This window comes from Pituophis catenifer, unplaced genomic scaffold, assembly GCF_029215685.1.
Source record: "Pituophis catenifer annectens isolate HBS135680 unplaced genomic scaffold, rPitCat1.0.hap2 SCAF_14, whole genome shotgun sequence".
Classification (NCBI taxonomy): domain Eukaryota; kingdom Metazoa; phylum Chordata; class Lepidosauria; order Squamata; family Colubridae; genus Pituophis; species Pituophis catenifer.
Genome location: NW_027256894.1, coordinates 21,946,380 through 21,963,739, shown reverse-complemented (window position 1 = coordinate 21,963,739; position 17,360 = coordinate 21,946,380).

Sequence of the window (17,360 nt, the reverse complement as noted above, 5' to 3'; positions counted from 1 at the left end):
GTTCAGATAGGTTTTTAAAAGGAGAAGCTAAGCTTTCAATATTCACCAACCTGTCCAAGATTTTTTTCCCCCAGAAATACTGTGGCATTTTCTGATCGACCCAGCCAATGATGATTTCTAAATCCCCATTTTGTGACTTTGCAAGATAGGTGATCCTAGTCCATGGTGGTTTAGACAAACATGCATGGCTGAAGCTAAAACATGGATGACTTTAACTTCCTATTCACTCGTTTTACTGATTATGAAATGAATATGTCACCTCCTCCTCCTCCTCCTCCTCCTTCTTCTTCTTCTTCCTTTTCCTCTTCTTCTTCCTCCTCCTCCTGCTCCTTCTCTTCTTCTTCCTCTTCTTCCTCTTCTTCCTCTTCTTCCTCTTCTTCCTCTTCTTCCTCTTCTTCCTCTTCCTCTTCTTCTTCTCCTCCTCCTCCTCCTCCTCCTCCTCCTCCTCCTCCACCTTCTCCTTCTCCTTCTCCTTCTCCTTCTCCTTCTCCTTCTCCTTCTCCTTCTCCTTCTCCTTCTCCTTCTCCTTCTTCTTCTTCTTCTTCTTCTTCTTCTTCTTCTTCTGCCATATCCGTCATCGGATGTTGGCGATCATGTTGGCGATGCTATTTTTTATTAACAGCCACACAAAAAAGTACTGTTGAGTTTTGTCCAAACCAGTCCCTTCAATTTTGAAGCCATGTCACCTACACAACTCTCCAAATGTAGCAGATCTCTAGATAGTTGTAGGTTTGAGAACCTCTTTGCTTAGCCAACATTGTGGGGGGGGGGTCTTGTAGCCCGAACCTTGTAGCCCACCAACCTCTTCATTGCTTTGCCTTTTGTTGGGACTCTGGCATGGTTGGCTGCCTTGCTTCTGGCTCACGTCGGGTGAAAGTGGTCCCCGCAATTTGCCAATTAACATTTCTGATCCAGCCTATGCGGCGAACACATTCCATTGGCCATTCTATCAACAGTATTCAACCTAAGTCAACCGTGATTGAGTAAACAACGGATTACAATATTGTGTGAAGTTAATCCCTGTTCATCAGGCTTCCTACCTTACTTGAGGGGAGGGGTTGGAGGGGAAGGCCGGAGACCCAGCCTGCAGTTCTTGCTTGCAGAGCCCCCCCCCCCCCGGTCAAGCACGCCAAACCCAGTTCCCCCCACCGTTTTAGTAGCTTGGCAACTGGTTTCATTATCCAGGTGCCTGGCTCCCTGCCCAGCTCTTTCCAGACCCCAAACGAGCTCATCTTTATGCGGTTTCAATTAGGCTGTGTTAATTAACCCGAGTCCTTGCTTGCAATGGAGAGAGCCCAATTCTGGCAGCCTTTATCCTCTCTGCTAATGGCCTCACCAGCTTGAACCTTCTAAATAGAAAGGAGAGAAAATGACCAAGCAGGGCAGTCTGACGTGCCAAGACATAACCTTAATGTGGCAGCCGCTGCCAAAGTCCCTTTTTGTCATCCAGGGTTGCAAAACCAGCACTAAAGCTGGCACTTTCCCCCCCCCCCACACCGCCCCACTCTCCGATCTTAAATACAAGATGCCATCAAGCACACACACAGCCAGGCGCGCGCGCACACCTGCACAAACATCTGCCAGGAAATGCATTAAATGTAAGCAGGGGGATGCTAAGAGGACCTGACAGATGAGCCAACTCTGCTCGCAATGCGATTGCGAGTGGCAACAGAGGGTTGGGAAGGTAAATCAAGATGGCACATGGTTTCCTTTGCAAGGTGGCGAAGAGAAGGCAAGGCTCAGGGACCCTGGCCTGGAGATCTTGAAAGGGGGTGGGTGGGGGTGGGTGTAAGAGATGAAAAGGCTCAGCGGGGGGAAGAGTTGCAAGCAATCCTGGGTAGGCTGGAAAAAGATCTGACCCCGGAGAAAAACACGTTCATATGTTTGATGCTAGCTCCAATGTGTTCTGACCTAGGCTTCCCCTGCAGCAGGAAGCCAAGTCCTCATCCCGATAAACTCCTTTTGTTTAATTGACAGTGAATTCCTCTCCAGCAAAGTCTTTCCTCTCCCACAGTCTTTCAAGATAGTTCACGATTACCGACCTTTATCAGGCTTGGAGAGAGGCCAGGCTGATATCTTTCAGACACCGCAATACTTGGCAAGAATGCAGTAATGAACTAATTGTCTCCTGCAAACTCCACTCCCTGTTCGCTCCTCTTTTATTCCCTCTGGGAGGGGCCCTTCATCATCCACCTGTGGCCTTACTCCCAAGTCGACCCTTGTTCTTTAGCTGTTCCCTTTGTCTGGCAACTCTGCACATGCGCCCACTGGGAACAGGCTCCAGCTGTTCGTCTGCCTCACTGATGTCTGACTCTGAAGGCAGCTGATAACTGGCATCCAGCCCTGGCCCTCTCTCTGCCTCTGACGCAGAGCTCTCATCAGATCCTTCCCCAGACTCCAGGACTGGCCCAGGTTCCTCCCCAACCTCCTCACTGTCCAAATCTGCTGCCAGCTCTGCTGGCCACTGGCGGGCCACAACATAATCTGCCTTTTGAACGATTGTCTTAAGAAAAGTCTCTCTCTCTTTTTTTTTACAGAATAAATAGGCTGTTCACAACATTGTCAGCCAAGAAAACAAACCAACAGTTCATCAAACAAATCAACTCAACTGAAGCACAAATGGCCAGAGTCAAATTATCCAACTTTGGGCATGTTGTGTGAAGGCTCTGACTTTCTGGAGGAGGTTCTGATGTTGGGAAAGGTGGAAGAAAAGAGGAAAAGAAGAAGAAGACAAGACAACAGCAAGGAGGATGTACTTAGTCACAATGGTGATCAAAAAGGATCAAAAGGACCAAGTTGGGAGCAGATCCCCCTGAGAAGGTCTATCTGTGTGGTCCTCTAAGAGTCAACAATGATTTGAAAGGACCTCATCGATCAATACAATATTGGAAAAGAGAAACTCAACAACACAAGTAGAAAACAAAAATTGGAACATAGAACATAGCATTATAGAATTGAAAGGCACCTCGGAGATCTTCTGGTCCTTGGTTGAGAAGGAGACCCTAGACCATTTCAGACAAATGGTTGTCCAGTCTCTTCTTAAAAACCTCCAGTGATGGAGCCCCACAACTTCTGGAGGCAGGCTGTTCCACTGGTTAACTGTTCGCACTGTTAGGAAATTTCTCCTTAGGTTAGAGACCATATGAGTATAGAAACAGTATGTATTCATAGCAAAGCCCAGCCAAATTCAAGCAGGAATAGTTCTACATAAACAATATATGACACAGCAAAGCATGCTAAGACACTTAGAATATGGTTTGTGTAGGAAAAAATGATTTTAAAAAAATAAAAATAATCTCAGTTGAAATGAGTTATAATTGTAGATGCCCAAAGCATAGCATGAAAATATTTAAGGATCAATTAGCAATTGAAAAGAAGAGAGAGAGAAAAAAGAGAGATATAAGAGAATGTGTTTTTTTCCCTGTTATGTTCTTCCAACGTTTCTGGTTTTGCCTTCGTAAAAAATACATTTTTCTGCTCTATCCCCAGGGATTTAGCTTCATCTCATCTCCAGCCCAGGAAAGAGACAAGCCGATGTTGCCTTTAGCTGAAATGATATGAAATTATTATTTTCCCCCTTATTCCAATCCAATTCAAGCAGAATCAAAAACTCCATTCCCACCTCACTCTGGGGCCAGTCAGAGGTGGTATTTGCCGGTTCTCCAAACTGCTCAAAATTTCTGCTACCAGTTCTCCAGAACCTGTCAGAACCTGCTGGATTTCACCCTTGGGTTGGAGGGAGATCAGGGAAGGGCAGAGACTGAGGAAGGTCCATGACATGATGGTTGAGTTCTTGGCCAACTCAAGGACAAAGCCTTGAGACCCTTTGGTTCTGAGAAGACGTTTTGAGCTACGGCTTGGTCAACATGGCTTGTAAACCCTGACGTGTGATTTACGCTATTGCTCAAACACAGCCACAAAAATCTTCTCCATTCCTCTTTGAATACCAGGGACAGCTCCTTTATTTATAGTCTATTGTTCCCGTTGTAGCAGGCTGCACGTTTGAGCGAGGTAGCAGCCGGTCTTTTGAAGTTTGGAGGCCACATTTAATATCTTTGGGGAACCATATTGGGAGGGATGATGAAGAAGGCTGGCTCATCTCTTATTCCTGCGGCTTTCTTTTCTCCCCCTTCTCAAAGAGGGGGTGGGGGCATTCTTTGCATTTTCTGTAAGGGCTGAATCTAATCCAGATCCTGCCTTGTCCTTTTGGGGTGTGGAAGGACATTGGCCCAAAAGGGGGGCTTCTATTGGCAACGTCTGGCAGCCTCTGGGGAAGGCTTGCAGAGTGGGGCAGATCACAGGTTTTCCATCTTTTCGGGGGTTTTGAGGAGAGGCAAATGTCTTGGTTATATATATATGCATACATGGCTATCCTTGAAGCAAGCAATCTCATTTATCTAGAAGTAAGTGTTTGGAAACTTTTCCTTCTGGTCTGGAATGAAGACAGGTTTATGAATTGTCTCAATATTAACTCATCTTTTTTTAGTTTGTTGTAGGAAAAGGGAGGGAAGGAAGGAAGGGAGGAAGGAAGGGAGGAAGGAAGGAAGGAAGGAAGGAAGGAAGAAGAAGGGAAGGAAGGAAGGAAGGAAGGAAGAAAAAGAAAGAAAGAAAGAAAGAAAGAAAGAAAGAAAGAAAGAAAGAAAGAAAGAAAGAAAGAAAGAAAGAAAACAGGGAGGGAGGAAGGAAGGAAAGAAGAAGGGAGCGAAGGAAGGAAGGAAGGAAGGAAGGAAGGAAGGAAGAAAAAGAAAGAAAGAAAGAAAGAAAGAAAGAAAGAAAGAAAGAAAGAAAGAAAGAAAGAAAGAAAGAAAACAGGGAGGGAGGAAGGAAGGAAAGAAGAAGGGAGCGAAGGAAGGAAGGAAGGAAGGAAGGAAGGAAGGAAGGAAGGAAAGAAAGAAAGAAAGAAAGAAAGAAAGAAAGAAAGAAAGAAAGAAAACGGAGGGAGGAAGGGAGGAAGGGAAGAAGGAAGAAAGGAAGGAAGGAAGGAAGGAAGGAAGGAAGTCCCACAGCTCTGATTTTTCGTTTTCTTCTTCTCCTGGTATCTTATATTGTGGAAAAAAAAATCCCAAACTTATACACTCGAGCGTAAGCCTAATTTTGTTCTGCAACTTCATTTCAAAAGGAACACTATGAAGCATAGACTCATGGACCGAAGAGAAAAGATATCTTTCACACATATAATATCAATCCTTTCAAACATTTCCCCTCAGATGGTCCACCGAGAATTGCACAGAACCATATTTCTCCTGTTGGTGATGCATCCATGCATGCCACAGAAGGAGGACAATCTGGTCTGGATAGAAGCCAGATGGCTGGAACTTCTGCGCTCTCTCCCAACTTTGCCACTGTTTCAAATTTCATTGCCCGCTTCGATCTCTCATGGAAGTGTCACCCACACAGTGGGAGACTTTTCAATTAATCTACAAGTCACAGATAATGAAGATGCTTTCCTTGTGAATTATGGCCCCATATCTGTAATTGCATTTCACTTCAGAACAATGTCCCTCCCTGATCAGAATTCTGCACACAAGAGTTCCAGGATGGTCTTCCAAATATTTTGTTCTACAGCAGTGTTTCTCAACCTTGGTAGCTTGAAGATGGGTGGACTTCAACTCCCAGAATGCCCCAGCCAGCGCTGCTAAACAGGATATCAAATCACATATGGCATATGAAGGAAGATACGGTACTAGATTTCATATCACATTTCAGATCAAGGAAACATAATCATGGATTTCTTGCATGGCTCAAGATGAACTAGCTAGCTGCTCTTTCTGGTCTCCTTTGAGTTTCTACAGGAGAACGATCCTCAAGGAATATCCTTCAAATGAACATGGACAAGATTCCAGCAAAGAATCCAGAAAGGGTTCCTTAATTAATTAAGTGCTGCATATATTAAATATGCAGTTAAAACCCTACAGAAAAAGGAAGCCACTGTTGGGAGGTTGAGCATAAAAATCATAGCGAAGAAAGGATGAAACAACGATCCTTACTCTGTCTCTACTCTCTGATCTGCAGCCTGTTACAGCTGGCTTTTGGAGGTCTCCATTTTTAAAAAAAATTTGAAGTCCTCTCTGCTTAGTTACATATCCTTTGCATGTATCCAGATCCTCTGTGGTCCCGCTGCAAGCGAACAGGGATCGTGATCTCCAGAAATTTACAGCACCCTCCAAATCCAGCTCTGCTACCTCTTAATTCCTTGTGCAAAGCTCAAAATAAATTAAACGAAAGGCCAATCCTACTTAAAATTCAGGCTTCCCTCCCCAGGCTGCCAATTTCCCAGTGAATCCAATAGTCGTTAAAACTCTAAGATAGCAAATATTAAAAGGGAATTAACCTCCTTCGCCGAACACTTTTAGGAGAAAAAAAAAACATTGCTAACTCCTAACTTAACAGTGTTTTACGCTGCTCTGTGTTTGCTCTTCCTTAAGTCCTAAAATCATAGGCTAAGGATGTTTAACTCCAAATTCAAGCGTTGTTTGTTTGGGGGAACTGGGTATTAGCTGGTCACTTCCTCACACTGTTGCCAAAGAAACAGTAATATCTGAATAAGCAGAAATTTGAAGCAAAGCCATCCATGTTTCAGAAAGCAGAACTGTGCTTGACGTGAAATGTCTTCGCTTTTTCCTTAACCAGCAAGCTGATGCCTGAAAAATTGCTTTCCTACTAAAATTCTGTACGTCTGTACTTTATAGGGGAGAAGTTTCCAGCTATCAAATTCTGAGTTCACATTAACACTTGGGCCTTTTCACACAACATTTTAGTTGAAAAAGGTGCTATCAGACGCCCGGTTTTTTGACTAGAAATGATGCAACTGAAGCTATTTGGTTTTTAGTTCTTATTACTACCATGTTTCCCCAGAAAATAAGACCCTGTCTTATATTTTTTTGAACCCCGAAATAAGCACTTGGCCTTATTTTCGGGGAGGTCTTATTATTTTGGGGCGCGTGTAGCAAGATGGGGCTCCTCTTGCCGTCTTACTTGATTTCCAGCTCTGCATTTAAATATTTATTTGTTTGTTTGTTTGTTTGTTCAACTTGTATGCCGCCTTTCTCCAAAGACTCAAGGTGGCTTACAATGCATTTAAAAACCATATATAAAATATTAAAAGTTAAACCATTAAAAACAATTAAAACCCATTCACACCATTCATGGCCAGATCTCGCCAGATCGCAACAGCAAAATCAACGGCCCCAGGCCTGCCGGAAAAGCCAGGTCTTCATTGCTTTTTGGTGAATATTTTTGAGGAGACCTTATTTTTTTTGGGGGGGGAGGCTTATTTTAGCGCATGTGCTCAAAAGCCCGATTGGGCTTATTATCAGGGGATGCCTTATTTTCGGGGAAACCGGGTACTAGGGGTCAGGGAGCGCAGGCGTGAAATTTGCACATCTCAATCAAAGGGCTCTACAAGCGAGCCTGTCCATTAGTTTCAGTACTAAAATGCTGCATCCTCGCACATCAATAAGTGCATGTCTACATTTTGCAAAGGAGAGACTTTTGGGGTTGTTGCTCCTGTTTTTGTGGAGATGGTCGGTTCAATCACACTTGAAATTTTCCACCTAGCAGGCTTAGCAAATTGCCGTAAAGGTGTAGTAGTGGAAATTGCTGGAGATGTTTCCATGCAAACCTTAAAAGGCAGTTACTGTATTTTTCGGAGTATAAGACGCACCTTTTACCCCCCCAAAAAAGAGGATGAAAATCTGGGTGTGTCTTATACTCCAAATGTAGCCCCGCCCAGCTTCTCATACAGAGGTTTCAGAGGCTGAAAAAAGCATCAGAAATGAAGGTTCAGAAAAAAAGCCCCCAAACAGAGCTTCAGAGGCTTTTTTTCTGAAGCTGTTTCAGAGGCTTTCAGAGGCAGAAAAAAACTATTTTTATGAAACGGAGTTTCAGAAGTTTCAAAGGCTGGGAAAAAAGCAAGGCACAGAGCTCACAACCAAGGAACCTGTTGCTAAAATTCACCTCTGGGAACAGCTGGTTGGGGGTATTCCAGGAGGCCAATCCACCCACCAATCAGCTTTTTTCTTATTTTCCTCCCCAAAAACTAAGGTGCGTCTTATACTCTGGTGCATCTTATACTCCGAAAAATAGGGTAATTCAATGATGAGGCTCAGCATAAATTTCAGCTCAACTGTTAGTAGGGAAACGCACACAACGAATTGCAAGCAACATGTGATTAAGGATCTCAGCTAGTTCAGAAGCAGATCAGAAGAACAATCTTCCTGAGAAATTATCTGAAATTACTCTCAGAATAATAGAGTTGGAAGGGACCTTAGAGGTCTTCTAGTCCAACCCCTTGGTCAACAGCCGTCCCAACAAATTGGCTGCAGACACTTGGCAACTCTGCTACCAAATGCATCAAATGAGATCCAGTCCCATTTATCTAGTCATCTATCCAAATTTGCATTGTCTATTTGGACTGCCTAACTTCTCCAGAAGGATTGTGGTAGCATCCTTTCTCGCTAACTCTTTCTTGGAAGTTGCAAGAGCTGAAGCTGCCTTCATTAGATGTGTTGAGTGGCTATATCCTAAAATAGGATTTACACTGGGATGAGTTGCTACATTAGGCAAATTCTGGATTGAATCTAAATTGGGTTGCATTCCAAGCTCCTAACCTTAAATTTACAAGTGCAACAATTTGTTTAAGGAGACAAAGTTTAAGATGTAAACCAGGGAGTCTCTCCAGCAGTCAATACCCCTCTCCTCTCCCACTCCAGTTCAATCCTAATCCTAACTCTTAGGATTTAAAGGGAATCGTGGTGAGAGAATTCCTCCAAAGAGTCTTTTATTCAGTCCAAACATGAAGACAGCCAATAAAATCCTAAGAATATACATGGAGCATTGAGATGACCCTTGGGTTCAAGAATTGAAGGTGACTCCCCAAACAGCACTCTTGACATGCCAAATAGAACTTCCTCACCATTTAAAAAAGTGAACTTGTCCTGGGTAATAAATCTCCTTTTTCTTCTTATTTAAGAATGACATGTTTTGGAGATCAGGTGAGGAAAAGCTACCTTTCTCTAGCTTGTTACAACTTCTCCCCTACCCAACCTTCCTACTTTGAAAACTGACTCCATAAATAGCTACCGCAGATGAAGATTACCAACAGTGGTAATTTCAGATCTTAGTGCCTTCTGGCCAAAAGAGACTTCTCTCATAAGAGACAAGGCTGCCATCTAATGGACCATCAATGAAAAAAAAACACACAAAAACAACCCCAACCAGCTTGCAAAGAATGTTTTAAACAGGTGCTACACGTGGAAATCCCATGTTTGGTTTGACAGCTTCAAAGAAGAATGAGCTTGAAGATCTTAAAGGGTTTGAGTTGTCTTTGTAGGACATCGCAACACATTTTAACATACAGTATAATACATGACATAGTTGGGAAGTTTCCTTAAAGGGATCCTTTCTATGACTATGTTCCTGAAAGACAATTTTACACAAGATTTAAAAACAACTGAAACTTAAAACAGAAAAAGAGAGAAAAAGAAAAAAGGAAAGAATAAATGAAAAAAGATAAAAGGGAAGATATCTAAAGAAGTGACTTCCAATCTTCTCTTTGCAGCAGTTGCTTACCTAAGAATTGCCTTCAGAAGTTCTGGGAGCTTCATCACTGGAAGCTTTCAAGAAGAGACTGGACTGCTATCTGACAGAAATGCTGTAGGGTCTGCTGCTCGGGCAGCGGGTTGGACTAGATGGCCTATAGGACCCCTTCTAACTCTGTCAATCTGTGATTTACTATCGCCACCTTCCCAAATGACATAATCCTGGTTGCCTTCTTCCCCTAAATGGCCTCTTTTGAGGCTCCTGAAACCATCTATTCATTTTTATCCCTTTTCAGCAAAATGTCCATAAAGGGTTTCCATCATTCAATTACGTTTAAGACAAAAAGTCCATAAAGGGTTTCCAATCATTCAATTACGTTTAGGACAGAAAGTCCATAAAGGGTTTCCAATCATTCAATTACGTTTAAGACAGAAAGTCCATAAAGGGTTTCCAATCATTCAATTACGTTTAAGACAGAAAGTCCATAAAGGGTCTCCAATCATTCAATTACGTTTAAGACAGAAAGTCCATAAAGAGTTTCCAATCATTCAATTACGTTTAAGACAAAAAGTCCATAAAGGGTCTCCAATCATTCAATTACGTTTAAGACAGAAAGTCCATAAAGAGTTTCCAATCATTCAATTACGTTTAAGACAAAAAGTCCATAAAGGGTTTCCAATCATGAGGCATGAAGACCACTGGCAGCTAATGCTCCAAGCAGCAGGTGTCCCAAAGATGCTTTTTCCAAAAGGCAACTGGACTTTCTTCTTTTATTTTTGTTCCTTGAAAACATTTCACTTCTTATCTAAGAAGCTTCTTCAGGTCACAGTCACGCACAAGAGTTGAATAATGATTGTTTAATTCAATAAAACATTTTTTAAAAAAAAAAAGAAAAAGAAGTTTCTTCAGTTCACTTCTTGGATGAGAAGCAAAATGTTTTTGAAGAAAAACAAACAAGAAAGTCCAGTTGCCTTTTGGAAAAAGCACCTTTGGGGCAGACCATGTCCTGAATGACGGAGAATCTCCATAGACAAGCAGCAGGTGGGATCTTTAGCAATGGCATGGGTGCAAAACTCAAAATAAAAAAATGAAATGAAATGAAACATGGCAGCTCCCAGGGAAGTTGAAGGGAGGGGAAAAGAGTTGGGCAGCTATTCTGGAACCAGCTAATTCAAATGTTTTCTGGTGAAAGTCCTCTGAAGATGTTCTCTGTTGAGGGTAAAACTGCCCTCTGCAAAGTAGTGCAACGGACCAGACAGCGAATAGATACGATGCTTAGCAAAACACACAGATAGTCACAGACTCTGAACGTTTAAAGAAAAATAAACAGTCTTTACTTGTAGTAAAAAAACAAACTTGGCTTCTCAAAACAACTTCTTCAAACAATCATGGTTTAACACAAAACATAGTCTGCTTACAATTCCAGTTCTCTTCAAACACAGACACAGTTCCTTCCAGCAGTTCAACCTCCAATAGCAGGAGCAGGAGCAAGAGTGAGAGCAGGAGTGAGAGGAGGAGTGAACGAACTTCCTGCCTTCCTTTATATGTCTGCTTAGCACAGCCAATTAGTCATCTTTGTAGCAGTTAAAGTTACAGAACATAGTTTTCTATATATTATCTACCCAACCGTAGGATAAGCATCCACCATTCTCCACCCACTCAACTCCAGAAAGTTGACCTGAAATCTGCAGTCCTCCAAACAATTCAACTGGCCTTCACTTCCTGTTTTGGAGAATTGTCCGTTTTCCCTGCTCAATAAAGGAAAGTTTCAGAAATCAAAATCAGGCACTTCATACGCTGGAATCAGAGGCCAAGGAGGGACCATTTTTGTCCTTCAAAACTTTAGAATAAAGAGCTTCCACATTTTCTCCATGTTGCACGCCAGGAGCTGGCTTGCTCTGCGGTGAGAAATACACTGTAGAGGGGGCCTCCCCAGGATTTGTGGCTAGAGAATAAACCGTTTCTGGTCCATTTAGGTCGTTGTGGCTGGAAACGGCATATGGGGAACCTGGAAGTGAGAAAAAAGACAAATATGTTTCATTTTTATTTTTAAAGTAACTTTGAGACTGCAACCAAACTGGGTGAATGGAAGACGTAGCTGGTGAACAGGTTAAGATTGTTTTGTTTTGAATTTGTTATTAAAAGAAAACTTTTGACGGGCTTTGCCTGCGTGGTATTAGCTGATGCTTCAGTGCATTGTCAAAAGAATAAGTATGCTTTGCAAGAATGCCTTGAACTCAATGCTGATCATATCCATTAAGTGGGCCTATGAAATATCTCGGTATTTACATCCCAAATACCCTGTTTCCCCCAAAATAAGACCTCCCCTGATAATAAACCCAATCGGGCTTTTGAGCATATGGCAATAAGGCCAAGTGCTTATTTCAGGGTTCAAAAAAATATAAGAGGTCTTATTTTCAGGGAAACACGGTACCTACCTGTCTGTCTGTCTGTATGTCTATCTATTTATCTATCTATCTACCTACCTATCTACCTATCTACCTATCATTTATCTATCTATATCTATCTCTCTATCTCTCTATCTCTCTATCTATCTCTCTATCTCTCTATCTCTCTATCTCTCTATCTCTCTATCTCTCTATCTATCTATCTATCTATCTATCTATTATCTATCTTACCTACCTACCCTGTTTCCCCCAAAATACAGTAAGACATCCACTGAATAAGCCCAATTGGGCTTTTGAGCGCATGGCAATAAGGCCAAGCACTTATTTCAGGGTTCAAAAAAATATAAGACGGTCTTATTTTCAGGGAAACACGGTACCTACCTACCTGTCTGTCTGTCTGTCTGTCTGTCTGTCTATCTACCTACCTACCAACCTACCTACCTATCTACTTATCTACCTATCTACCTATCATTTATCTATCTCTATCTATCTATCTATCTATCTATCTATCTATCTATCTATCTATCTATCTATCATTTATCTATATCTATCTATCTATCTATCTATCTATCTATCTATCTATCTATCTATCTATCTATCTTACCTACCTACCCTGTTTCCCCAAAAATACAGTAAGACAACCCCTGATAATAAGCCCAATCGGTCTTTTGAGCGCATGGTAATAAGGCCAAGCACTTATTTCAGGGTTCAAAAAAATATAAGACAGGGTCTTATTTTCAGGGAAACTAAGGATATGATATTTGTTTCAAAACAACCATTTGAAATTAAATGTAATGGAAAGAAGAGTTGACTTACAATCTTCTGTAGCCACTGTAGTCTGGTCCCTAAATAAAAGAGATTATTTTAAAATCATTTTGGGGTAAAGGGAAAAATACAATTTCGATTCAATGGTACAATAGGCAAATACCTTTGTTGACTTTCCAGTGGCTTTCCTGGAACAAAATATTTAAAAAGATATAGTGAACGTTGTATATTTCAAATGCTTTTTCCCTTCCCAAAATTGCAAGTTTTCCTTTGACACCATCCTGGTCTGATCATTCCTTTTTACCTTTTGCTTTTTTCTTGCAGCACAAGAACAAAATTATCCCACCCATCAGAAGCAGAGCTGCCACAATGGCTGCCGCAATGGCTGCTAGGAAGATCTTCATATCGATGTTTGAGTTGTGTGGCGATGCTAAAAAAAAAGAGAAACGCAAAATTCATTCTAGCGTAGTCAAAAAGGGGAAATGATCACTTCAGGGCATGTTTTAGGAAGCAAACAGGGGGAAGTTTCTGAAGCAGAATGCCATGTGAGAAAACGTTTGTAACTTGGGGTTGGACTGGGGGGGGGGGTCCTTGGTGCTCTCTGAGTGTGGAGGTGGGTTTTCTTGCAGACATTTCACGACCCAACTAGGTAACATGATCAGTGCCAGAAGGGAATGGAGCTTGTGAAGAGAAGAATGGAAGTCAGAGCCATTCTTTGCGAGGAGGAGGAGGAGGAGGAGGAGGAGGAGGAGGAGGAGGAGGAGGAGGAGGAGGAGGAGGAGGAGGAGGAGGAGGAGGAGGAGGAGGAGGAGGACTGTAGTGTCCTTGGTGCTCTCAGAGCTTGGTTGTTTTCTTGAAGACGTTCCATAATCCAACTAGGGAACATCATCAGAGCTAGAAGGGAGTGGAGTTTGCAGAGAGGAGGACAACGACAACAACAACGACAACGACAACAACAACTTTGGGGTCTTTAGTGCTCTCTAAGCGTGGCTGTTTTCTTGCAGATGTAAGGCAACATCGCCAGTGCTAAAATGGAGTGCAGTTTACTCCAGCCAAAGCGAAACCTAAACACCTCCTTGCCCACAATCAACACCCAGATGAGCAGAGATTGACATCAAAGTTAAGAGTAGACCAAGAAGTCAACAGCACCCCAGTGAAGGAACTACCAACTCAAGACAACTAGCTAACAGTGAAGAAAAGCATCAACAAGGAACCACCAAGAACACTGAAAGGACAAGCCACTCTATATAAATAGAGAGCAAACCTCACTCTCTTCTAGCACTGATGATGTTACCCAGTCGGGTCATGGAATGTCTGCAACAGTGGAGGGATTCAGCCGGTTCTGTCCAGATCACGCGAGCCAGTAGCAGTGACTGCAGGAGGCTTCCCCCAGCCGCCTGGATGTAATGCGCGACAACTGCACATGCGTGAACTCACACTTGCGAACCGGTAGGGAAGGTAAGTGAATCCCACCTCTGGTCTGCAAGAAAACAGCCAAGCTCAGAGAGCATCAAGGACCCCACAGTCCCCCTCCCTGCACACTCCACACCCTTCTAGCACTGATGTTGTTCCCCAGTTGGGTCATAAAACATCTACAAGAAAACAAGCAAGCTCAGAGAGCACCAAGGAGCCCATAGTCACCATCCTCCTTCTCTTTCTCCTCTCCACAAACCCCTCTCTCCTAGCACTGATGATGTTACCCAGTTGGGTCATGAAATGCCTGCAAGACAAGAGCCAAGCTCAGAGAGCACCGAAGAGCCCTCATAATCGGAATTTGTGGGACACATTTCAATGCTCGGTTCTCACCCTTTGAAACTCACCTTCCATCACGTTCACAGATATCCTGCGTTCTATTGTCCACGTGTATCTTTTATTATAAGCGGCCACCACACAAAAGTAGCTTCCTTTATCGGCCGTGGTGCTGTTGGTGATTGTAACTACATGTGTCTGGTTTCGATGTTGGTCACTTGAAATTGTGTGGCTCTTGATTCGTCGGTCTCTGAATGAGTCATCAATACAGCAGTTGAGATCGTAGGAGATGTTAAAGGGAGTGCCACAGTCTTCATTTGAAGCCGAAAAGAGGCACTTGCTCGGTTTGGTTCCTTTAAACCAATACACAGCGAAAGTGGATGTGCCCTTTCCCAGTTCAAACTCACAGGAAAGAATTAAGTTTTGCTTTTCCTCAATGGAGACCTTTTCCTCTGCTTTCCTACGAACGTTTTCAGAACGATGCTCTGCAGTGCAAAACAGGGGAAAGGGTTGAGATGAGAGGCATATTTTTGTCAAGTTATGGACCCACAACATTCTTCTCTTATTGCTGTGGCGCTTTGCATTGAATGCATCTCGATCCCAGGGTCCTATTTTTTTTTTTTTATTATTATTTTTTTGGAAAGAGGGAGTGGAAAACCCATTGCTGTTTTGCAGGTTGGTGTGGTCCTTGTGTTACAGCAGGGGCCTACATGACCTTGGCACCTTTACGACGTGTGGACTTCAACTCCCAGAATGCTGGCTGAGGGATTCTGGGAATTGAAGTCCACACGCCATAAAGTCGCCAAGGTTGGAGAACCCTGTCTTATAGGATATCATTCTTCCTTTATGGATGGCCTCTGTGTGCAAGTCTGATTTAACTTGTAAACTCTCTAGCTGTGGGGTCCTTGGTCCTCCTCCTCCTCCTCCTCCTTGGTGATTCTCCTGAAAACATTTCCTGCAAACATTTCATTACCCAACTAGGGAACATCATCAGGACTGATGATCACCACCAAGCCACCTGTACATAAAAAGAGAGTAAACCCCACTCTCTTCTGGCACTGAATATGTTACCTAGTTGGCAGTGGTGAAATTCAAACTTTTTTACTACCAGTTCTGTGGGCGTGGCTTGGTGGGCGTGGCAGGGGAAGGATACTGCAAAATCTCCATTCCCCCTCCACTCCTGGGGGAAGGATATTGCAAAATCTTCATTCCCCCTCCACTCCTGGGGGAAGGATATTGCAAAATCTTCATTCCCACCCCACTCTGCAACCAGCCAGAGGTGGTATTTGCCGATTCTTCGAACTACTCAAAATTTCCGCTACCGGTTCTCCAGAACCTGTCAGAACCTGCTAGATTTCACCCCTGCTAGTTGGGGTCTGCCTGAAAACCACCAAGATCAGAGACTACCAAAAACTCTCCAGTTCAACCTTGAGCTACAAATATTCTCTTCTGTTAAAAGTCTCTAGCTGGTTCCCAAAACGCACCCAACCAAATTGATTCTCTAAACCAGAACTTTTCAGGTCAGCAGAGTCAAATAAATCAATTTTTTTTAAAAAAAATTCTCAGGTTCAATTTCTATTACAGCAAACATCGACAGATATGGCTTGCCTCAACCGTAGTTCTTCAGTCATTTCTGAGACCAAAACATTTGAGAATGGTTGATCTAAACTATCAAAATGACTTTGACGTTGATTCCTGCCAAATGGAGGGGGGAGGAGGGGGACTTCTCACCTGCTGGGCTCTTTATTGCTACAATAAAGAAATTGAAATTCGTGCAGTTGTCATGTGAAGAAAATACAGGGTTTTCATTTTCCTGGATCTGATGCTCCATTTGGGTTTTGCATGCAAAAATTCCACCACCGGAGAAATTGCTCAGGGAAAGATTGTTGGGGCACTTTTCAAAGTTTGGAGAGTGAGTTTGGAGAATCCCATCTGGATAGTAGCACCCCCGTTGAAATATTTGCAGAGAGGTCTTGTGCTGCCCAATCCACCAAGTAGCAGTGTCTCCCCCAAAGGATTGATTGCAGGTCAGAGTCATATGTTCACTTTCATACCAGTGAAAGAAAGTGGCACCTAGGGTAAGAAAAACAGAGACAGGTGGAAAGATTAACTTAGAACTCCCGCCAGTCTCCAGCATATTCCTCTTTCTGCCCCCCCCCCCCATGGATTGGTTCAAGGGACCTTGGAGGTCTTCTAATCCAACCCCTTGCTCTAGCAGGAGATCCCATACCATTCCTTGGTGGCGCAGCAGACCAAAGTGCTGTTAAGTAGCATCAGCTACCTGCAATTACTGCAAGTTCAAATCTCACCAGGCTCAAGGTTGACTCAGCCTTCCATCCTTTCTAAGGTAGGTAAAATGAGGACCCGGATTGTGGGGGCAATAAGATGACTTTGTATAAAAAAAGAACACCGCTTAGGGGGTGCCCAAAAGCCCTACTAAGCAGGTATATACAAAAGTATGAGGGCTATTGCTTAAAAAAGCATTGTAAGCCACCCTGAGTCTCCGGAAAAGGGCGGCATATAAATCGAACCAATAAATAATAAAATAAATAAATTCCAGACAAATGGCTGTCCAATCTCTTCTTAAAAACTTCCAGAGATGAAGCACCTACAACCTCTGGTGGCAAGCTGTTCCACTGGTCAATTGTCCTCCCTGTTAGGAAGTCTCTCCTTCATTCCAGGTTGCTTCTCTCCTTGATGAGTTTCCATCCGTTGCTTCTTGTCCTGCCTCAGGTACTTTGGAGAATAATTTGATCCCCTCCTCTTTGTGGCATCCCCTCAAATACAGGGAGACTGCTAACATGTCACCCCTAGTCCTTCTTTTCTGTAGACTAGCCATACCCATTTCCTACCAAATTCTTCATATGTTTTAGCCTCCAGGCCTTTAATCATCTTAGT